Below are 25,621 nucleotides of genomic sequence, written 5' to 3' on the forward strand. Positions count from 1 at the left end.
GTCAGTCTAAGCTGCTTCTGCCCACCTCTCTGCCCTCTTGCCTTCACTGGAGTCAAACCTGCATCACAGCCTCTCTGCAGCTCTCTCAGCCTTGCCTTTGTCTGTGTCACAGGGATCTTCCCTAATAAAATCCTTCCACGTTTAATCTTGCCTTGGTGCCTGCTTCTCAGAGGACACAATCAGTGAATGACATTCAACCCATTCAACTGGTATACTATGTGACCACTAGGATGTCAATTGATCATAATTGGCATTGAAAGATCTACCACATATTGTTCAGCAAGTATAACAAGTTATAGGACAATACATAAAATATGATCCCTGTTGTAAAAAATTGTATTATATAAAACTGTACACGCAACAGTGAACATAGTGTAAAAAGAAACATCATTTTCATGGTTCAGAGATCTCCAAGGGCCTCAACTACTTCCTGCTTATGTGACCCTTGTGTCATTTTCAGACCAAAGTTGACTTTGTTCCTTGAGGAAATGGCTTAATGCTTCTAAATGTTGTGGAAGAATTTAAGAAATCACTAAGATGTCTCATTTACAATTGTATAGGAGAGCCAGAGAGTGTATGACTCAATATGTATACCCAGTATGTTTAAAAATTTGGATTTTTATTTGGAAGAAAATCAGTTCTTGAAGTGGCACACCTTAACTTCTCATTTGTGACACGTCATACATACAATGATATCCACAAAGAATGTGGATTTGCATATTCAAATACTAGAAACTTCAGTTTTTTTTTTTTTTTAGGAGAGCAAGGTACAGGCATTTATTTAGAAATAAAGTGAAAGGACAGAGCTCCCAGCTCACACCAGGAGGGGACAAGAGAGTCTGTAGTGGTGTGTTGTCTAGGAGGTTTTATAGGCAGTTGAGGACTTTTTGAGAACATGAAAAAAACTTGGGAAGGATGTGGACTTGCATCACCTGTCCTGTTCTAAAGGTGGGCTGGGTCAAAGTCTGATTGCTGGGGCTGACAGTGGAGTCATGGGTTATGCTGAAACCCTTGCAGAACACTCCAACATTCCAGGCCAAGTTGCTTCTGGCCTTTTGACCTTTAATCTCACTGAAGATGTCTATATTGGTAGGTATCTTTCCCTAGAGAATTAGTGTGACCTTGACATTGCATAATGCTTAACAGTTTCAATGGGGACTTCTTTGTCCATTGTTACATTGTTCTGATTGTAAATATTCTGCCTTGCTTCCCTCCCCACAACCCCGAGGTCCTCACCCTACTCTGACTACACCCATGGTCCCTGTCTCATTCCCCCCCTACAGATAGAGACCCTAGCTGCTGCTCTGGAAAGGGGGCGATGACCGCTCTGGCTGCTTCATGCTGAGTGGGGGCTCAGTAAGGGATGCAGCTAGGTCTCCATCAGGGATGGTTGAGAGGGCCTCGGAAGATGGGCACTTCTATTCCAGGTTCCATTTCTTTTACTATTTGCAGTTTTGTGGCTTTGTAAGGCAGTTGACATAAGGGTATTCTGATATTTCTCTGAAGTTATCCTGGACGAGCCCCCACAGATGATGCCAGGGTTCTTGTTTGTGGAGCCGAAGAATGAGCTTCACAAACAGTCAAGGTAGCAGAGCAAGGTGCAGGCTTTTATTTAGAGATAAAGTGAAAGGACAGAGCTCCTGGCTCACACCAGGAGGGGACAAGAGATTCCGAAACTTCAGATTTTTTAAAAACAGTCCAAGAAATGCAGGGACAATTTGTTTTCTCTGAAAGTGTCCTTATATCCATGTCTCAAAGGTGGGTCCAATGGCTTCATGCAGACCCTCTCATCCTGTCACTGAGCCCCATTATTTCTTTGGCTCCTTTCAGGGCAAATTTTCTGTTACTTAAATAGAAGTGGTGACCAAACTATTTAACAGTAACAGCTTATCAACCTCTAAGTCTGAGCTTCAGTGTAAAAGCAGGTCTACCTTTCAGGGATTCATTTTAAAGTTTCACACTCTCCGTAAAATTTTCAGTGTGATTTGGGATATCAAATCTTCTATGGGGTTTGTCTATTTTACAGACCTCTGAACCACTCGTGTGCTCAGGGAAGAAAAGATCAGGCAAAACTCAAAGTAGAATTTAGATTGGAAAGTATAATTATAGATAAGATTTTAATGATGCCTGCTAATTGCTTAGAGACCAGGGAGAGCCTTGTAGAGTGTTATGCAACACTCAGAATAAACAGCTGGGATATAGCATCTAGAAGAACCAACATATCCTTGGTGATACTCCCATCCTCTCCAGTAACTTTCACATATTTTACTTTTGCATCTCCTTATAGATGGTGAGCACATCAGTGGGTTTCTGGGCAATGATGAATCTAAGAGAGACTCCTTTTGTATGAAAAATAATGCCATTATTCCTTCCGCACATACACAGTGGCCTTCCCCCTCCGTGAGATGTGTCTAGATTCCCTGCCACTCTCATATAGGGGTGCAGAGGCAATAGTTGAGCCCCTGCATAGCCGGGAGATCAGTGCCATTTAAGGTTTAGCACTGACCACCAAGTCAGCCAGCACTCTGAGCATGGCACACAGGGCATAGGTCCCCAAGTGTCTACACCTCACTTACCCTCACTCTGCACTTCAGTGAATGCCAGCCGGCCTTGACTTCCAGCACTTTCATTTCTTAGGCTGAGGGCATTCTCTGGCCATCAGAGCCAGCTTTGCCTGCCAGGAATTAATGTCCCATCTCCATCCCAGCAACCTTCAACCAACGAAGGACAGGAGTTGACAATGTATAAATGCAGCAGCTTCAGGAGAATAGATTTTACAAGTTCTCATCACAAGAAAAAAAAAATTCATACCCATGGAAGGGCACAGGTGTTAACTAGACTTATTGGGGTGATCATTTAACAACGTATATGAAATATCAAATCATTATGTTGTAGACCTAAAACTAATATAATATGTCAATTATGCTTCAGTTTAAAAAACCACCAGCTTCCTTGCCCCCCAGGCAAGATAACTCATTTTGCAAGCCATCATCCATAGTGAGAATTTGCTCAATAGTGGCCCATTTATTGGCTGCCTTCCCTTCCCTGCCTGCCTACCAGTGTTTCCTGGGATCGCCTTGTGAATAAACTACTTGCTTCCAAATTCTTGTCTCAGGATTGCTTCTGGAAAACCCAAATGGAAACAGAAACATTGAAACCAAATTCAGGGAGGAAAGCAACCAACATCTCCCGCAGTCTTGTCTGATTAGGTGAGACAAGCAGAGGCTCTGTACTCAGATAGGGCTGGATCCTAACTCTGAGCTGTCTATATCCTAATTCCGTAACCATGGCCAAGTTGCATACTATCTCAGAGTCTCTGTTTACTCATTTGTAATGTCCTTCCTCTTGGGTTGTTGTATTAAACAAGGTAACAGGTGTAAGGGGTCCAGAACATAGGATGAACTTGAAAGTGGATGAGATTATTATTAATGCGGGCCCCCTGACTCCCACCCCCAGCCTATGCAATGGAACAGAAAACTGTACTTTGAAAAGTACAGTTAAAGTGGCTTCCCACAGAGAACTCCTTTTCACACTGACATGCACACTTACAATTTCTCCAAACACCGAATGTGAAAATGCCCCCTTAGTCCAGCCTGATTCCTGTAAGGTATGTGTTTTAACATTTAAGAGATGAAAATTCACCAGCTTTCCTCAAAGGTTACTGTCTGCCTTAACTTATCACCTGAAACAAAGCAGATGGTTCTCAGTCACATACATCACCGGAAATTTTTCAACAGAAACAGCCTTTTACATGGGAAGCAGCAAGCCCATCAAATAGAAGTGGTAACTTTCTGGGAATTGAGGGAAGCCGGCTTTTACCACCTCATGGGACCCCAGCATACATGGCTATTTCACCTGCTTCCTGGGGTTCTTGGGGCCGGTATTTTGAGATCTGCAGCCACTGTGGGATCAGTTATACATATTATTGGTCTGGTGTGTTTAATGGTGGTGTTACCATCTCCCTGACAGGCTCAATAATAATGATACTTTGAATTTGCATAGCATTTTTACTCTCCCAAGTGTGTCAATATATAGTAACTTATTTATTTTGTATTCTAGTGGTTCTTACATCAATAAATTGGTCTTTTTCAATCAGAATTTTGTACACAGCACCGTATTTCTCAATCTTATATCCCCCTGGGATTTACAGACCCAATAAATCCCTCCTCCATGCTAACACCTCTCAGTAGCTGTGGACCACAGCCATGGCCCATTCCCCTTCCCTCCTTTCACGCTTTTATACATCAAATTAATTTCAAATCCATCTGAAAGTCGGGGGTGGATGGGGGAAGAGTGCTAAAGCACTATAAAACTCCGTCAGCAATATCTTCACATAAAACGTCTACATTTCCTCCTCCTTCTTTCATCCCATTTCTTATAATTATGTTTGTGCCTCTTCTCCCATTTCAAGAGAAAACAAATATTCTAGGTCAAAATGTCAGCAACATCATGGTAAAAAGTAAATTTTCAGCTCTTGGGTTTGCAGAGTCTCTTTCAGAGATAAACAGTTCCAGCCATCTTGGACTTTCCTTCTTTGCTTTGCTTTCCTCCATCTTTGACTAAAGGCATGTAAATCCTCTGCAACTTGTGCACAGAAACAAATAATACTATTAATGTGGAGTTAGATCTTTCTCTCCCTATAACCCATTCAGACTTCTTACTCTGAAGGGCCTGACAGCTGAGAATACTTCCCTGTAACTGTTCTCTCTCTCTCTCTCTTTCTCTCTCTCTCTCTCTCTCTCTCTCTCTCACACACACACACACACACACACACACACACACACACACACACATCCACACTGTTCTGCCTCACTGCTGCTCACCATCCCATTCTTGCTCAGAGTCCAATTTCCACGTTACTGTGCCAGAGCCAATCTCCCACCAGGCTGTGTCCTAGATTCAGCTTCTGCCTCAATTAAGGAAACATGGGAGACAAAGCAGCACTTATTTTTAAATGAAAAAGCCGCCTGGCTTCCTCCCTTACACTCCTCTGCTCTGGCAGCAAAAAAAAAATGTTGCCTGTAGAAAACGCTTCATGTAGAAACAGTAGAGCCTCAGGAACATGTGAGGGGCCAGAGTCTGTGTGGAAGAAGCTCAAAAGTTTGTCCTCATTCCAGGAGTCCTCTAAGAACATGATTGAAAACAGATGTTTCATGGTTCTAATTCCTGCTCTAATTATTATAGGCTTTTCTGGTTTCTCATTTGTTTATTTATTTATTGCTTCTGCCTATCCTTTCCCATTTTAATTCTTCTCTTTTTCCTTTTTAAATTAATTTTCCCCTTGATTATCTTTCTCAAAAGCCCCTTTTTTTTTCATTTTTCATTACCACTCCATCGCCTGTGTTTTGGCCACATTCCCTGCTTCTCCGTGTCTTTTCTTTACAAAGAAAATAATCACTGGCCTATCATTTTTTTCCTTTTCTCACCCACTCAAAAATTGATTTGAAAAAGAAGTTTAGAACAGTATGACTCATCATAGAGCCAAACTGGAAATAAACCAAATATCCATCAACTGGTGAGTAGGTAAATAAATTGTGACATATTCAGGCAATGAAATATTACTAGCAGTGACAAAGAATGAACTACTGACAAACACATCATGGGCGGATCTCAAAATAATTGCTAAGCAAAAAAAAGAAGTCAGACATAAAGGGGCATATACAGTATAATTTCACTTTATATGAAGTGCAAGAATAGGCTAAATGAATCTCTGGTGATAGAAATCAGAACAGCGATTGTGGGAAGACAGGGCATCAAATGGGAGGCATGAAGACATTTAGGGGGGAATAGAAATACACTTTATCTTAGGGAAGGGGTGTTTGCATTTGTCGAAACTCGTTAAACTATATACTTTATATCTGTGCATATCACGGACTATAAATTATACCTCTGTTTTAAAAGAAAGGTTTTAAAGAATTAAAAAGAGGAGATAATTACTAATTGTGGTACTTAACATAGCTTGGCTTAGAATGTGGCTATCTGAAATCATTTTTCTGAAAACTAGTAACACCGGGAAACGCTTATATGTGAAAAGGGCAGGATGTGAAACTGTACATAAGAAGACCCTGTTTTTTTTTTCTTTTTTTTAGGGAAGGTAACACTCAGTAAGTGCCCAGTGGAGTGGGAGATTTCCTGCTTGCTCGTTCCTTGTTTAAAGGTACAACAAAGTCTACTGCTAACAAAAATGTAACTTAATCAACTCTCTATAACAATTTCTAACTTTTACGAAATCAGACAGTAAGTCCACACATTAAAAAAAAACCAAAAAGAGTAAGCTGGTGTGTTTTCTGACTGCATTTTCTAACTATTTCCCTCCATTGCATCAAGCATGTAGACAGCCATGTCCTTTACTGTCTGATTCTAGCATATTCAGGTCTTACTAACCCTATCCTTTGGCAGTCCCTGTAGCTACCATGTTGTAAAATGAATGATGACAAACATGTAGCAGTTTTAGCCTTTTGTTTTGTTATTCCCATACATACTACTTCAATGGCAAAACAATGAGATTACCGGCATTAAAACCATTAGTGTCTTCCTGTCCCCAAGCTTATTCCTGGATCATTTTGCCTGAGGTTAAAAATAAAAGTAAAAACAGTAAGCCATCTTCCTTCAAACCAGGGGGACATTCCTTGGTATTCATATTTTATATTTTTAAATTTTTATTAAGGTATCATTGATATACAATCTTATGCTCAAGTTTCACATGAGCAACATTGTGGTTACTACATTCCCCCCATTATCAAGTCCCCACCACATACTCCATTACAGTCACTGTCCATCAGCGTAGTAAGATGCTATAGAGTCACTACTTGTCTTCTCTGTGCTACACTGCCTTCCCCATGCCCCCCCTATATTATCTGTGCTGATCATGCCCCTTAATCCCTTTATCACTTCCTTCCCACTCACCCTCCCCAGTCTCTTTCTCTTTGGTAACCACTAGTCCCTTCTTGGAATCTGTGACTCTGCTGCTGTTTTGTTCTTTCAGTTTTGCTTCGTTGTTATACTCCACAAATGAGGGAAGTCATTTGAAACTTGTCTTTCTCCACCTGGCTTATTTCACTGAGCATAATACCCTCTAGCTCCATTCATGTTGTTGCAAATGGTAGGATTTGTTTTCTACTTAAGGCTGAATAATATTCCATTGTGTATATGTACCACATCTTCTTTATCCATTCATCTACTGATGGACACTTAGGTTGAAGAGGACCCCGTTTTTTTTTTTCTTTTGAGAGGGCATCTCTCATATTTATTGATCAAATGGTTGTTAACAACAATAAAATTCTGTATGGAGGACTCAATGCACAGTCATTAATCAACCCCAAGCCTATATCTCAACAGTCTCCAGTCTTCTGAAGGATAACAAAAAGTTTTTACATGGTGAACAAGCTCTTACATAGTGAATAAGTTCTTACATGGTGAACAGTGCAAGGGCAGTCATATCACAGAAACTTTCGGTTTTGATCACGCATCATGAACTATAAACAATCAAGTCAGATGTGATTATTTGTTTGATTTTTATACATGATTTATATGTGAATCCCACATTTCTCCCTTATTATTATTATTATTATTTTTTAATAAAATGCTGAAGTGGTAGGTAGATGCAAGATAAAGGTAGAAAACATAATTTAGTGCTATAAGAGGGCAAATGTAGATGATCAGGTCTGTGCCTATAGACTAAGTATTAATCCAAGCTAGACAAGGGCAACAAGACATCCACGGATGCAGAAGATTTCTCTCAAAACAGGGGGGGTGAGGTTCTAAGCCTCCCCTCTGTTGGTCCCCAATTTCTCTCCTGATGGCCCCCTGTGACTGTGCCTGTCTTAGGTTGTTCCTCCCTTGAGGAATCTTACCCATCTCTGGCTAAGACCCTGTTTTTTAACAGAAAAAGTTTTATACAGCATATGCATGAAAAAAATATGAAAGAGTTAAAAAAATTAAAAAGCAATGGTCCCCCTCTCCTTTCCATACAAGAGACTTTGTCTTCCCCAATGTTTGGTTCTGATAGTTCTGTAAAGCAAGACCTTAAAGAAAAGGCAATCATTCTTCCAGAAAACCATAGGCTGTACCTATTTGTCTGGTATGGTCACCCAAAAGCTTGTATCATGTTGTCCAGAAAGTGAAGGGATCCTGGCAGCCTCCTTTGTTCTCTTCCTGAAGTCCCTCTGGTTCAGAAGACCTCTCATTTGGTTTCTGTCCCTTTGACCAAGTAACTAGAGTCCATTAAGCCTGCCCTTCAGTGGGCTGATGATCCACCAGTTCTTTGTTTCTTAAACCGGAAACCGGATGTGGCCAGTCGTATTACCCTGGGTGTGGATGCAGGGTTTTTTAATGAGAGTCACTAATCTAAGTAATTTCAGAAAAAGTCATATCAGTAGGGAAGGCTGGTATCCCCACAGAATGCAACTGATAAGCCCACATTACTTTCAATAAGCATTGATGGGGATGTCAGGACTTCTTTTTTCTTTTTCCAGATTAAGTTTAGCTGAAGAAGGTGCAAAACCTATAGAAAGTAATAATAGGTTTATTTTGGTGATTCTTAGACCTATTTTTTTCCAGAGATGATATAGAGAAACTAATTAGTCTTGAAAAGAGAGAGAAAGACAATAGGTGTCAGGTAAAAATAACCAAAGTGTAGTGGGGTCTTGATAGATACCAACCGAAGGGAGAGTGAATTTTTTAAAAAGAATAGAACCTTGCAAAGGACTACATTTTCCCATTTTGTCTTCATTTCCTTAATTCACTGATGAATGTATCTTTAGGAGAGAATCAATCCTCACTTTTCTGGCTGTATAGGATGCTTTTCCTTGATTGGTTAGTTCGATTCTTCTTTTGAGGAGGGGTGATGTTTCATGGATTCAGATAGAGGGAGAGATGAACAAGTTGAGCACAGAGGATTTGTCCAGACCTGCAGAATATACCACACCAAGAGTGAGTTCTTATGTAAACTGTGGACTCCAGGTGATAATGATGTGTCCATGTAGGCCCATTAATTGTAACAAATGTACCACTCTGGGGGGATGTTGGTAGTGGGGTATGTTATGTGGGGGGGGGGCTGGGAGTACATGGGAAATCTCTGTATCTTCCTCTCAATTTTGTTGTGAACCTAAAACTGCTTTTAAAAAAAAGTCTTTAATTAAGAAAAAGCTTTAAAGAAATAAAAATTTATAAAACAAGTGTGGGGTTGGAGTAGACACTGTTATTTGCATACACAGTATTCATTTCCCTGTTCTTCCTTCCCAACAGAATCTAGTTCTATTCATGCATCCTCCTCACTCCACAGTGCCCAACTGACTCAGGAGAAGCTGACTCCTTCCTCAGCTCCAGGAAAAGGTCTTGATTAATCTCAGCTATTCCAGATAACCCTATCATTCTTGTCAGTGATTGGTTCAGAAATCCAGGCTTAAGAGCAATCAGTACATGGCATTCATCAAGCAACTGAGGTCACATGACCTTACCCCACCCAGTCACATGGTAGGAAAGGACTTTTAGACCATAATTAGGGGAAGTGAACTCTTGCTGTCTCCCACTGCACATGAGCAAGGGAGCCCATTGTCCCAGCTGCTGCTGGCAAGGGCAGTCACCTTGCTACCTTGAAGGAAGTCAGACTGAGGATGAAAGTAAATACGTGAAGGAAGGCAGGCCCAGGAGAACTGAAAAAAAGCAGAGCCCTGCTCGGTGTTGGGAGCTTGTAATACCTTTGGGCATGGTACTGGATTTCCTTATTGTTAAGCCAGTTTGAGCCTTATTTCTGTTACCTGCTGCTGGAAACAATACAGGTGTTCCCAATTTGATCCATATATACTGATTTTTTGGTCATCTTTTGCTCACATGTATCTAGTTATTTTTGCTACATTCTTTGGCAACCAAATATTTTCAAAACATATCACACACAGTTAATTGTGTTAGACTCCAATAACACTAACCAAACACCTAAACTCACAAGATTTGATAAAATCTGCCAAACTGGTCAGCCATTTATTTATTCACCCAACAAGGAGTCACTGAGAGCTTAATATACATCAATAATTAAATAATGTGAAGTCCATTGCACCCTGATTCTGTCCCTTTAAATTATATTTGAGTATAAAGAAATAGGGCAATCTGTGATTATGCATATATTCATTACAAACTACTGCACAAATATTTGGCTCATAACTATGAGTTAAATGGTATGACATTTCCATGAGAAAATTAATTACTTGAACATGTGTTGTATAAAATATGTCAGATCATTTATTTGAATGTTATAGATTGCATATTAGTTTTTAACCAAAGGAATACTTGAGAAATAAACATGAAATACATACTCTATATATCATAAATGTCATGTTATGCCCGTAGGCCTTTTGCAAGTGAACAATTTTTTTCTGGATGAGGAGAGTGGTGCCTGAAAGGTCATTAAGATCACAGGTCCAAAGTAGGGAGTCATGCGCAATGAGTTCTTCGTGCATTTAGGGGTTGTTCCTATTGATAACTTGTTTATTTAAAGACTGTGTTTCATCCAAGTTGCTATGTGTAAAGAATGGGTAGGTTAATCATTTCAGATACCAAACTGTTATCTAAAATAATTTGCAATTCTATCTGCCTAGGAATAAAAAATAAAGATTTATGATGTTATATGAGTACTTACATTCTGATACTTTTTATGGTTTCAACAATTTTAAGAGAGAAGGATCTATATAAATATCTCTAAGTTAAAGATTGTAATAAATGCCACTCGAGATAGACATATAATACTACAACAAATGATAGTGCAAGATAACTAAGTGAAAAAGAAAAAAGAAGAAGCCAGTAAGGTCAGATACATACACGAACAAAATGAAGGTTGTATTGTTTTTTGAGAGTCAAGAAACAGTTCATAAATGGAATGGAAATTCCCCAGGGAAGCATATGGACTTCACTCTGTATTCTCCAGAGGGAATATGCTTATTCAGTCAGGCATACACCAGGAACTTCTCTATATTCATATAGATACATGATAAGAGTGATACCCATTCTGTAAGCTAACCATGTTACAGCAGGCTTGTGTTATCTATTTTTTAGTTTTAGGCCAAAAGATTCTTCCCACAAAATATACAAGCTCATATAATCAGAATGCCTTATGTCAAACTTCCAATTCACATAATGGTATTTGGCCTTCAAGTCACAAAATTTACAAGTGGTCTGATTGCTCATTTTCTTAGTTTGCATACAAGCATTTTCTACGCTGGAATTATTTACTTGACCACATTTACCTTGAGACCATACATTTTCTGCAGGGCACTGAAATGCATTCCTTTGCTCTGATTAAGTCTTTTCTTCATGTATGAATGAATGTTTTCACAAGTGCAGTGGACCAGATGAGTTCACCAAGAGTAATGTTCTTGGAGGCCCTTGACAGTTTGCTTTAGGGGGCAATAACAAGAACTTTTCTGTGCTACTTTGGACATACCCTATGATGGGACTACTTTATATTATGTGGGTGGAGGTCACAATATTGTTTATAATTTCTAAAAAGGGACATGAGTGGGGTAGAGAGGAAGAATGTGTAGAGAAATGTTCTATGTTCAAACCAATAACCTACACACATGGTGGTGTTAATTTTATGTGTCTATTTGACGGAGCCAATGGGTGCCCAGATATTTGGTCAAACATTATACTGGGTGTTCTGTGAGGGTGTTTCTGGAGAAGAGAACCATTTGAATTTGTAGACTGAGTAAAACAGATTGCTCTCTCTAATGTGGAGGTCCTCATCTAATCCACCGAAGGTCTAATAGAACAAAAGGCTACTAAGGCAAAATTCTTTCTCTCTGTCGATTGTCTTCAAAAGGGGGTATCAGTTTGTTCCTGGCTTTGAACTTGGACTCAGACAAACTACACAGTCAGATTTCCTGGGCCTTCATCTTGGCGACAGGATTTGAGGACTTCTCAGCCTCTATAATTATCAGGTGATCCAATACCTTATAATACATGTTATATCTATATATCCCATTGGTTTTGTTTCTCTGGAGAACCCAGACTAATATACCCACCAACTGAATCTGACAGCCAGACAGAGTGGATCAACTTTTGGCATACCCATCTCTATATGAGGAAATATAATATCATTATTGTCGAGATTCTTTCTTTACTTTTATTTTATTTTATTTATTTTATTCATTTTATTATCATTAATCTTCTATCTTTACTTTAAAAATGAACAACTAACAATGAAAAAGAATACATTCCAACTTTCATAATATTATTCAAATAACAAATATTTCATATATGTTCAATATTTTCAATTAAAAACAAAAATATTAAATATCACAGCTTGCACTTTACTTCACTGTTTTAAAATGTAAAAACAAACTCCAAATGGTAACACAGAATGAGAGAATTCAGTCATCGCATTTCTGTTTCTTCTGGTTCACCATTGCTGTGACATTGCTTATTTCTAATCTACTTTTATTTATTTTTTATTTTGGTATCATTAATCTATAATTACATGAAGAACATTATGTTTACTAGGCTCCCCCCTTCACCAAGTCCCTCCCACATGCCCCTTCACAGTCACTGTCCATCAGCATAGTAAGATGCTGTAAAATCACTACTTGTCTTCTCTGTGTTGTAGAGCCCACCCCGTACCCTGTCCACATTGTACATGCTAATCCTAATGCCCCCTTTCTTTTTCCCCACCCTTATCCCTTCCTTCCCACTCATCCTCCCCAGTCCCTTCCCGGTTGGTAACTGTTAGTCCATTCATGGGTTCTGTGAGTCTGCTGCTCTTTTGTTCCTTCCGTTTTTCTTTGCTCTTATACTCTACATATGAGTGAAATAATTTGGTACTTGTCTTTCTCCACCTGGCTTATTTCACTGAGCATAATACCCTCTAGCTCCATCCATGTTGTTGCAAATGGTAGGATTCGTTTTCTTCTTATGGCTGAATAATATTCCATTGTGCATATGTACCACATCTTCTTTATCCATTCATCTACTGATGGACATTTAGGTGGCTTCCATTTCTTGGCAATTGTAAATAGTGCTGCGGTAAACATAGGGGTGCATCTCTCTTTTTCAAACTGGGCTGCTGCATTCTTAGGGTAAATTCCTAGAAGTGGAATTCCTGGGTCAAATGGTATTTCTATTTTGAGCATTTTGAGGAACCTCCATACTGCTTTCCACAATGGTTGAACTAATTTACATTCCCACCAGCAGTGTAGGAGGGTTCCCCTTTCTCCACAACCTTGCCAACATTTATTGTTGTTCGTCTTTTGGATGATGGCAATCCTTATGGTGTGAGGTGATATCTCACTGTGGTTTTAATTTGCATTTCTCTGATGATTAGCAATGTGGAGCATCTTTTCATGTGTCTGTTGGCCATCTGAATTTCTTCTTTAGAGAACTGTCTATTCAGCTCCTCTGCCCATTTTTTGATTGGATTATTTGCTTTTTGTTTGTTGAGGCGTGTGAGCTCTTTATATATTTTGGATGTCAATCCTTTATCAGATATGTCATTTATGAATATATTCTCCCATAATGTAGGATACCTTTTTGTTCTATTGATGATGTCCTTTGTTGTACAGAAGCTTTTCAGCTTGATATAGTCCCACCTGTTCATTTTTGCTTTTGTTTCCCTTGCACGGGGAGATATGTTCATGAAGAAGTCACACATGTTTATGTCCATGAGATTTTTGCCTATGATTTTTTCTAAGAGTTTTATGGTTTCATGACTTACATTCAGGTCTTTCATCCATTTCGAATTTACTTTCGTGTATGGGGTTAGACAATGGTCCAGTTTCATTCTCCTACATGTAGCTGTCCAGTTTTGCCAGCACCATCTGTTGAAAAGACTGTCATTTCTCCATTGCATGTCCATGGCCCCTTTATTAAATATTAGTTGACCATATATGTTTGGGTTAATGTTTGGAGTCTCTATTCTGTTCCATTGGTCTGTGGCTCTGTTCTTGTGCCAGTACCAAATTGTCTTGATTACTATGGCTTTGTAGTACAGCTTGAAGCTGGGGAGCGAGATCCCTCTCACTTTATTCTTCCTTCTCAGGATTGCTTTGGCTATTTGGGGTCTTTGGCGGTTCCATATGAATTTTTGAACTATTTGTTCCAGTTCATTGAAGAATGCTGTTGGTAATTTGATAGGGATTGCATCGAATCTGTATATTGCTTTGGGCAGGATGGCCATTTTGACAATATTAATTCTTCCTAGCCAGGAGCATGGGATGAGTTTCCATTTGTTAGTGTCCTCTTTAATTTCTCTTAAGAGTGTCTTGTAGTTTTCAGGGTATAGGTCTTTCACTTCCTTGGTTAGGTTTATTTCTAGGTGTTTTATTAGTTTTTATGCAATTGTGAATGGAATTGTTTTCCTGATTTCTCTTTCTATTGGTTCATTGTTAGTATATAGGAAAGCCACAGATTTCTGTGTGTTAATTTTGTATCCTGCAACTTTGCTGAATTCCGATATTTGTTCTAGTAGTTTTGGAGTGGAGTCTTTAGGATTTTTTATGTACAATATCATGTCATCGGCAAACAGGCACAGTTCGATTTCTTCTTTACCAATCTGGATTCCTTGTATTTCTTTGTTTTGTATAATTGACATGGCTAGGACCTCCAGTACTATGTTGAATAACAGTGTGGAGAGTGGGCATCCCAGTCTTGCTCCCGATCTCAGAGGAAAAGCTTTTAGCCTCTCGCTTTTCTGTATGATGTTAGTTGTGGGTTTATCATATATGGCCTTTATTATGTTGAGGTACTTGCCCTCTATGCCCATTTTGTTGAGAGTTTTTATCATGAACGGATGTTGAATTTTGTTGAATGCTTTTTCAGCATCTATGGAGATGATCATGTGGTTTTTGTCCTTTTTGTTCATGTGGTGGATGATGTTGATGGATTTTTCAAATGGTGAACCATCCTTGCATCCCTGGGATGAATCCCACTTGGTCACGGTGTATGATCCTTTTCATGTATTTTTGAATTCGGTTTGCTAATATTTTGTTGAGTATTTTTGCATCTACATTCATCAGGGATATTGGTCTGTAGTTTTCTTTTTTTGGTGGGGTTTTAATCTACTTTTCAATCTCAGGAATATGTAGTACCACAGGAATGAGAGACAAAAACCATACCTAAAACAGGTCTAATAATTACAAACCATTAAACATTTACTCTCCAGGCAGAAAAGGAGAAATACTGTATGATCTCAGTTACATGTGGAATCTAAAAAACCTGTACCAGAGCCTAGATTGGTGATTGCCAGGGGCTGGGGGTGGGGGAAATGGGGACATTTTGGTCAATAGGTTCAGACTTCCAGTTATTAGATTAACAAGTTCTGGGGATCTAATGCAAAGAATGGTGATTATAGCAAATAATGCTGTATCATATACTTGAATATTGCTAAGAGAATAAATCATAAATGTTCTCACCACAAAACAAATGGTAATTATGTGACAGCGTGAAGGCATTAGCTAGTGCTACGGTGGTAATCATTTTTATAATATATAAATGTATCAAATAGATACTTTGTACACCCTAAAAATTATACAGTGTTCTATGACAATTATATCTCAATAAAGCTGGAGGAAAGACAAGGTGAAAGTCTGAAAAATAGCTGGAGAAGTTAGAAATAAAACAAGTAGAAGGAAATAATTTTAACAGAGAACAGAAACTGAGAGGGGAAGATGGCGGCATGAGTAGGGCAGTGGAAATCTCCTCTCAAAACCATATATATTTTTGAAAATACAACAAATAAAACTATGTCTAACAAAGAGACCAGAGGATACAGGACAACAGCCAATCTACATCTGCACCTGCGAGAACTCAGCACCTCACGAAGGAGGTAAGATACATGCCACGGCCCAGTGGGACACGAGCACTCCTCCTACCCCAGCTCCCCGGTGGGAGGAGAGGAGTCAGAGTGGGGATGAAGTGGAAGCCAGGACTGCTAAATAACAAGCCTTGGTAATCTTCACTGGGAGCGCAAACACACATTGCATGGTGTGCTGGATATTAGAGAAATGGAAAAGTAAAATCTGTGAGCAGGTCCCCACAGCCGGCTCCCCCAGGACAAAAGAAAAGCAAGTGTTTTTTGAAAGTCTTAATGGGACAGGGGCTTCACAGCTGGACAGAATTGTGCTGGCACACAAAGCCCAGCAGCTGGGAATCCAGGGGAACTCCAGTTATCCTATCCCCCTGGGTGGCAACACAGTTCTGAAGCCCCTCATGGTGATAAACAGCCTGCTGTTCATTCCCCTCCTGCACGGCCCTGGCAGAACAGCCTGGGAGTACTGTGCACACAGCAGCTGCACAGAACCTCCTCCCAGAGTGCAGCCACCTGGGCCAGACCTGGGGCTGCTGCCGGTGAGCAGTGGCCTGGTGCAGGCAGAGGCATGAAGGGGTGACGTTCTCACAGGAGAGCACACCAGGCATGCCTGCCTCTCCCTGCAGGGCTCTGGGCTGCACCTCCCACCGCAGCTCAGGAAATTAACCTGGAGCCTGCCCCTGGTGTGTGGGTAACTGGCACAGCCAGCAGAGAAGGGCCAGGTAACCAGCAAGCAGGAAGGGACTTAGTTCTCCCAGCTAACACAGGTGCTGCCTGATTACAACTACCTCTATCGCCATGAAAAGGCAGAAGAATTTGGTCCAGTCCAGAATCACCCAGACAACCCCTGAGGGAGGATAAGGGGAGATAGATTTAACCAATCTTCCCAATAAAGAATTCAAAATAAAGATCATAACCATGCTGATGGACCCACAGAGAAATATGCAAGAGCTAAAGGATCAAGTTGGGTGGGAGGATACAGAAATAAAACAATCTCTGGAAGGACTTAAGAGCAGACTGGATGAGGTGCAAGAGGCCGTTAATGGAATGGAAATCAGAGAATAGGAATACAGAGAAGCTGAGGCAGAGAGAGATAAAAGGATCACCAGGAATGAAAGAATATTAAGAGAACTGTGCGACCAATCCAAATGCAACAATATTTGCATTATACAGGTACGAGAAGACAAAGAGAGAGAAAAGGGGACAGAAAGTGTCTTTGAAGAAATAATTGCTGAAAACTTCCCCAAACTGGGGGATGAAATAGTCTCTCAGACCATGGAAGCCCACAGATCTCCCAATACAAGGGACCCAAGGAGGATAACAGCAAGACATATAATAATTAAAATGGCAAAAATCAAAAACAAGGACACAGTATTAAAGGCAGCCAGAGAAAGAAAAAAGGTCACCTACAAAGGAAAATCCATCAGGCTATCATCAGACTTCTCAACAGAAACCTTACAGGCCAGAAGAGAATGGCATGATATATTTAATGCAGTGAAAAAGAAGGGCCTTGAACCAAGAATACTGCATCCAGAAGGATTATCATTTAAATATGAAGGAGGGATTAAACAGCTCCCAGACAAACAAAGTTGAGGGAATTTACCTTCCGCAAACCACTTCTACAGGATATTTTAAAGGGACTTCTCTAGATGGCAGCACCCTTAAGGCTAAATAGATGTCAACAGAGAAAACAAAATCACACCAAAGAAAGCAGACCAACCAGATACTAACTAAAGGCAAAAAATAAAATCAACTACTCACAAAAGCAGTCAAAGTAAACACAAAAGAGTATAGAATAAAACACCTAATATATAAAGACTGGAGGAGGAGGAATAAGAAGGGAGAGAAACAAAGAATAATCAGACTGTGTTTATAATAGCTTAATAAGCAAGTTAGGTTAGATGGCTAGATAGTAAAGAAGCTACCCTTGAACCTTTGGTAACCACGAATCTAAAGCCTGCAATGGCAATAAGTACATATCTTTCAATAAACACCCTAAATGTAAATGGACTGAATGTACCAATCAAAAGACACAGAGTAATAGAATGGATAAAAAAAAGCAAGACCCATCTATATGCTGTTTACAAGAGACTCGCCTCAAACCCAAAGACATACACAGACTAAAAGTCAAGGGATGGAAAAAGATATTTCATGGAAACAATAGGGAGAAAAAAGCAGGTGTTGCAGTACTTTTATCAGACAAAATAGACTTCAAAACAAAGAAAGTAACAAGAGATAATGAAGGACATTACATAATGATAAAGGGGTCAGTTCAACAAGAGGATATAACCATTATAAATATATATGCACCCAATACAGGAGCACCAACAAACGTGAAACAAATACTAACAGAATTAAAGGAGGAAAAAGAATGCAATATATTCATTCTAGGAGACTTCAACACACCACTCACTTCAAAGGACACATCCACTAGACAGAAAATAAGTAAGGACACAGAGGCACTGAACAACACCCTAGAACAGATGGACCTAAGAGACATCTACAGAAGTCTACACCCAAAAGTAGCAGGATACACATTCTTCTCAAGTGCACATGAAACATTTTCCAGAATAGACCACATACTAGGCCACAAAAAGAGCCTCAGTAAATTCAAAAAGTTTGAAATTCTACCAAACAACTTCTCAGACCAGAAAGGTATAAATCTAGAAATAAATTATACAAAGAAAACAAAAAGGCTCACAAACACACAGAGGCTTAACAACATGCTCTTAATTAGTCAATGGATCAATGACCAAATTAAAATAGAGATCAAGCAATATATGGAGACAAATGACAACAACAGCGCAAAGCCCCAACTTCTGTGGGACGCAGTGAAGGCAGTTCTAAGAGGAAATCCAGGCCTATTTAAGGAAGGAAGCATCCAGGCCTATTTATGTAGCAATCCAGGTCTATTTAAGGAAGGAGGAACAATCCCAAATGAATAGTCTAAAGTCACAATTATTGAAACTGGAAAAAGAAGAACAAATGAGGCCCAAAGTCAGCAGAAGGAGGGATATAGTAAAGATCAGAGAAGAAATAAATAAAATTGAGAAGAATAAAACAATAGAAAAAAATCAATGAAACAAAGAGCTGGTTCTTTGAGAAAATAAACAAAATAGATAAGCCCCTAGCCAGACTTACTAAGAGAAAAAGAGAATTTATGCACATCAACAGAATCAGAAATGAGAAAGGAAAAATCATGATGGACCCCACAGAAATACAAAGAATTATTAGAGAATACAATGAGAATCTATATGCTAACAAGCTGGAAAACCTAGAAGAAATGGACAACTTCCTAGAAAAATACAACCTTCTAAGAGAGACCAAGGAAGAAACAAAATCTAAACAGACCAATTACCAGCAACAAAATCGAATCGGTAATCAAAAAACTACCCAAGAACAAAACCTCCAGGCCAGATGGATTCACCTCTGAATTTTATCATACATAATACAGAAGACATAATATCCATTCTCCTTAATGTTTTCCAAAAAATAGAAGAGGAGGGAGTACTTCCAAACTCATTCTATTAAGCCAGCATCACTCTAATAACAAAACCAGGCAAAGATCCCACAAAAAAAGCAAATTACATACCAATATCCCTAATGAACATAGATGCAAAAATACTCAACAATGTATTAGCAAACTGAATTCAAAAACACATCAAGAAGATCATGCACTATGACCAAGTGGGATTCATCTCACGTATTCAAGGATGGTATAACATTAGAAAATCCATCAACATCATCCACCATATCAACAAAAAGAAGGACAAAAACCACATGATCATCTCCATAGATGCTGAAAAAGCATTTGACAAAATTCAACATCCGTTCATGATAAATACTCTCAACAAAATGGGTATAGAGGGCAAGTACCTCAACATAATAAAGGCCACATGTGACAACCCCACAGCCAACATCATACTGAACAGCGAGAGGCTGAAAGCTTTTCCTATGAGATCAGGAGCAAGACAGGGATGTCCACTCTCCCCACTGTTATTCAACATAGTACTGGAGGTTCTAGCCACAGCAATTATACAAAACAAAGAAATTCAAGGCATCCAGATTGGTAAAGAAGACGTCAAACTGTCTCTGTTTGCCGATGACTTGATATTGTACATAAAAAATCCTAAAGACTCCACTCCAAAACTACTAGAACAAATATCTGAATTTAGCAAAGTTGCAGGATATAAAATTAATACACAGAAATCTGTTGCTTTCCTATACACTAACGATGAACCAGCAGAATGAGAAATAAGGAAAAAAATTCCATTCACAATTGCATCAAAAAGAATAAAATACTTTGGAATAAACCTAACCAAGGAAGTGAAAGATCTATAACCTTAAAACTGCAAGACACTCTTAAGAGAAATTAAAGAGGACACTCCCAAATGGAAATTCTTCCCATGCTCTTTGCTAGGAAGAATTAATATTGTTAAAATAGCCATCCTGCCTAAAGCAATCTACAGATTCAGTGCAATCCCTATCAAAATACCAACACCATTCTTCAACGAACTGGAACAAATAGTTTTAAAATTTATATGGAACCACAAAAGACCCCGAATAGCCATAGCAGTCCTGAGAAGGAAGAATAAAGCATGGGGGATCTTGCTTCTCAACTTCAAACTCTACTACAAAGCCACAGTAATCAAGACAATTTGGTACTGGCACAAGAACAGACACACAGACCAGTGGAACAGGATAGAGAGTCCAGATATTAACCCAGACATATATGGTCAATTAATATACAATAATGGAGCCATGGACATACGATGGGGAAATGACCGCCTCTTCAACAGCTGGTGTTGGCAAAACTGGACAGCTATATGTAAGAGAATGAAACTGGATTATTTTCTCACACCATACACAAAAGTAAATTTGAAGTGGATCAAAGACCTGAATGTAAGTCATGAAACCATAAAACTCTATGTTTAGAAAAAAACATAACCAACAATCTCTTGGACATAAACATGAACAACTTCTTCATGAACATATCTCCCTGGGCAAGGGAAACAAAAGCAAAAATGAACAAGAGGGACTATATCAAGCTGAAAAGCTTCTGTACAGCAAAGGACACCATTAATAGAACAAAAAGGTATCCTACAGTATGAGAGAATATATTCATAAATGACAGATCCGATAAAGGGTTGACATCCAAAATATATAAAGAGCTCACACACCTGAACAAACAAAAAGCAAATAATCCAGTAAAAAAATGCTCAGGGGAGCTGAACAGATAGTTCTCCAAAGAAGAAATTCAGATTGCCAACAGACACATGAAAAGATGCTCCACATAGCTAATTATCAGAGAAAGGCAAATTAAAACCATAATGAGATATCACCTTACACCAGTAAGGATGGCCACCATCCAAAAGACAAACAACAACAAATGTTGGCAAGGTTGTGGAGAAAGGGGAACCCTCCTAAACTGCTGGTGGGAATGTAAATTAGTTCAACCATTGTGGAAAGCAGAATGGAGGTTCCTCAAAAACCTCAAAATAGAAATACCATTTGACCCAGGAATTCCACTCATTGGAATTTACCCTAAGAATGCAGCAGCCCAGTTTGAAAAAGATATATGCACCCCTATGTTTATTGCAGCACTATTTACAATAGCCAAGAATTAGAAGCATCCTAAGTGTCCATCAGTAGATGAATGGATAAAGAAGAGGTGGTAGATATACACAATGGAATATTATTCAGCCATAAGAAGAAAACAAATCCTACCATTTGCAACAACATGGAAGGAGCTAGAGTACCGTATTATGCTCAGTGAAATAAGCCAGGTTCAGAAAGACAAGTATCAAATGATTTCACTCATCTGTGGAGTATAAGAACAAAGGAAAAACTGAAGGAGGAAAACAGCAGCAGACTCACAGAACCCAAGAATGGACTAACAGTTACCAAAGAGAAAGGGACTGGGCAGGATGGGTGGGAAGGGAGGGATTAGGGGGGGAAAGAAAGGGGGCATTATGATTAGCATGTATAATAAGGGGGGGGCATGGGGAGGCTGTACAACACAGAGAAGACAAGTGGTGACTCTATAGCATCTTACTACGCTGATGGAGAGAGACTGTAATTGGGTATGTGGGGGGACTTGGTGATGGGGGGTGTCTAGTAAACATAATGTTCCTCATGTAATTGTAGATTAATAATACCAAAGTAAAAAAAATATTTAAAAAACTGTTACAGTGACAAAAAAATGAAAAAAAAGAGAACAGGAACTAATGAAATAGAGTACCAAGCCAAATCAGAAGGAACAATAAAATAAAACACCATAATTTAGCATATAAATATAAAGATGACATATATACATGCTAGATATGCCAGTATAAGCTTACCCTCTTATAGTTTTTATGTTAAGTAATAATTATTGTGAAAATTTGTATGTCTGCTCATATAATTTTATTTTTCCAATCAATGTTAAGTAGGAAAAAGTAAATCCAGAAAGAAAAGTTACTTTCCAAAGAAATTCATATACCAGAATCCACAAGTTTTGGGGGTTGACTATATAACTAGGAGCTCTCCAAACTGACTTGCATGTAGAATACAATATTTATTAAGTGATAGGTAAGAATACTGTGCTAGTTTGAAGCTTTTAACTTATTATTATGATGCAACTTTAACCACAGCTTTTGTTTAGACCTTAAATACATAGTGTCCAATATAGCAGCCATTAGCCACATATGACTACTAAGTACTTGCAGTGTAGCTAGTCCAAGTTCAGATGCACTATAAGTGGAAAATATACACCAGATTCCCAACATTTAGCAGGAAAAAAAATTATACAGAATATTTAATGATTTTTATATTGATTACATGTTGTAATGAAATGAGAATATTTTAGATATACTGCGTTAAATAAATTATACTATTAAAATTAACTTCACCTGTTTCTTTTTACATTTTTAATGAGACTACTGGGAAATTTAAAATAACATACGTGGCTTACATTGTATTTCTTTTTGGGCAATGCTGTCCTAGACTGACAAAAAATTTGGGGGGAAGGAGTATTTTACCACTGATGTTGTTTAGAATTGAGCAAAAGTGCCCTTTGTCGACTCAATTGAACAGCGAGGTGAAAGTGCTAAGGTGAAAAACAAAGAGTGGACCGAGTTCTAGTCAGCTTTAGTACATTTAAAAAATTCCTATAGACAGTGCAAGCATGTACTGCTTGCACTCAAAGCCCGACGCCTCCACTAGTCCACCCTTGATATGCCACTAAGTCAAACCAGTCTAGCTCATACCACTGGAGGGTCCTTGCCTTGCCCACAGACTGCTCAGCTGAGCAGTCTGTGGGTCCTTGCCCCTTTTCTCCACTTGCTCTTCAGTTTTTCTGCCATCCTCACTCCCATTTCTAGGCTTTGTTAACATTGCCCCTTCTTACTCAGTGTTCCACCTGAATTGCTCAAGTATCCACCTCTTCAGCTTGGTGAAATTCTACTGCATCTTCCAGCTCAAGACTCCTCCCTCAAATCTTCTTGCATGAGTCCAGTCCTTAGGGATCTCTTCTCTTCCCACTCTCTCTTTCTCTTGTTTCTCCAACTTATTGAGGCAAACCTGTCTGTGCTATTCATTTGAGTGGACAAATGGCACTTTGTCATTGCTCAAAAATTTTTATTGTCTCATCGAGAGGTGCTTAAATAACTGGGACTTACATGTCTTTTTCATCTCATTTATCAAGAGACTCAGAATAGCCATAGCAATCTTTAAAACTCAAGTACAATGTTATGACATTTCATATGTTCAACAGATAACTGTGGAATGGGTACATAAATGAATGATTGGCATTATAGGTTAGATTTATTAAAATGGGTTCATCTGTGAGTGACAGATCTTCCAAAATAACACACATTTGTACAAAAGAGAAGTTTATTTTTCTCTCATATAAATGTCTGGTTTGGCGGCATGGAGCTTTTTGGGTACTTAACTGTGTAGAGTGCCTTGGCTCCTTCCAGCTTTTGGTCTGCCATTCCTCATTCTTACGGCTCAAGAGACATCTTACACAACAGCATGAAAAAGAAAAAAATAATTAGATTACATTTAGTATTTAGTAAATTCTAATGTAGTATTAAAATGAAGTATACAAATTGTATACTTAAAACTACAAAATGTCATTGAAAAAAATTAAAGAATAAATAAATGGAAAGACATCCTGTGTTCACTGATCTGAAGACTTAACACTTGTTAAGATCAAAATAGTCTCCCAAATTGATCTACAGATTCAATGAAAGCCCCATCAAAATTCCAGTCTTTGCAGAAATTGACAAGTTGATCCTAAAATTCATATGGGAATTCAAGAGACTCAGAATAGCTGCAGCAATCTTTAAAAAGAAGACCAAAGTTGGAGGACTCAAGCTTGCCGACTTCAATACTATAATTTACTAAAGTTGCAGTAATCAAGACAGTGTTGTGCTAGCATAAGGATAGAATGCTGGAATAAGAGTCCAGAAACAAATATTCACATTTGCAGTCAATTGATTTTTATAAGGGTGCCATGACAATTCAATGGTATGGAATAATTCTTTAAATAAATGGTGCTGAAACAACTGGATAACTACATGCAAAAGAATTAAGTTGTACCTCTACATGTCACCATACAAAAATTAACTCAAACTGGATCATAGACCTAAATTTAATAACAAAAAGTAAAAAACTCTTAGATGAAAACATAGGAGTAATTTTTTATGACCTTAGATTTGGCAGTGGATTCTTAGACATGACACCAAAAGCAAAAGCAATGAAAGGAAAAATAGATAAATGGGACTTCATCAAAATAAAAAACTTATGCATCAAAGGACACTATCAAGAAAGTGAAAAGGCAACCAAACAGAATGGAAAAAAATATCTCCAAATCCTATCTCTGGCAAAGAATTTGTATTCAGAATACATAAATAACTCTTATAATCTAACAACCACAATACACAAATACCCTAATTCTTTAAATTGCAAGGATTTCAATAAACATTTCTCCAAAGAAAATATACAAATGGCCAATAAGCACAAGAAGTTCAATATTATTAGCCATCAGAAAAATACAAATCAAAACCAGAATGAGATCACATTTCATACCTATGAGGATGGCTCTCATTAATAAATGTTGGTGAGTATGTGGAAAAATTAGAACCCTCATATATCATTGATAGGATTGTAAAATAGTGCAGCTGCTGGGGGAAAGTTTGTTAGTTCTTTATAAGGCTAAACATAGAGTTACCACAAGATCCAGCAATTCCACTCCTAGGAATATACCTAAGAGAAATGAAAATATATGTCCACACAAAAATATTAATATTCATAGCACCATTATTTATAATAGTCTCAAAGTGGAAACAACCAATATGTTCATCAACTGATAAACTGGCTAAATAAAATGTGGTATAACCATACAATGGACTATTATTTGGCAATAAAAAAAGAAGTACTAATGCATGCTATAGCAGTGATGAACCTTGACAACATGATGCCAAGTGAAAGAATCCAGACACAAAAGTCTACATGTTATATGATTCCATTTATGTGAAATGTCCATAATAGGCAAATCTACAGACACACAAATAGATTAGTGATTCCCTAGGTCTAGACAGAGGGAAAGGAAAGGAAATGATGACTAGGGGATTTTGCTAGGGGATGATGAAAGTGTTCTAAAATTGATTGTGGTGATGTTTGCACAACTCAGTAAATATGCTAAACACCACTGAGTGGTACACTTTAAATAGGTGACATATCATATATCAATTATATTTTAATGAAACTTTTATTAAAAAAAATAAAAAGGAGTATTTTACCCCAGGAAATAATATGGCAGAAGGATCAGAAAAAGGTGGTGAGGGG

Source organism: Manis javanica, chromosome X (genome assembly GCF_040802235.1).
Source record: "Manis javanica isolate MJ-LG chromosome X, MJ_LKY, whole genome shotgun sequence".
Classification (NCBI taxonomy): Eukaryota; Metazoa; Chordata; class Mammalia; order Pholidota; family Manidae; genus Manis; species Manis javanica.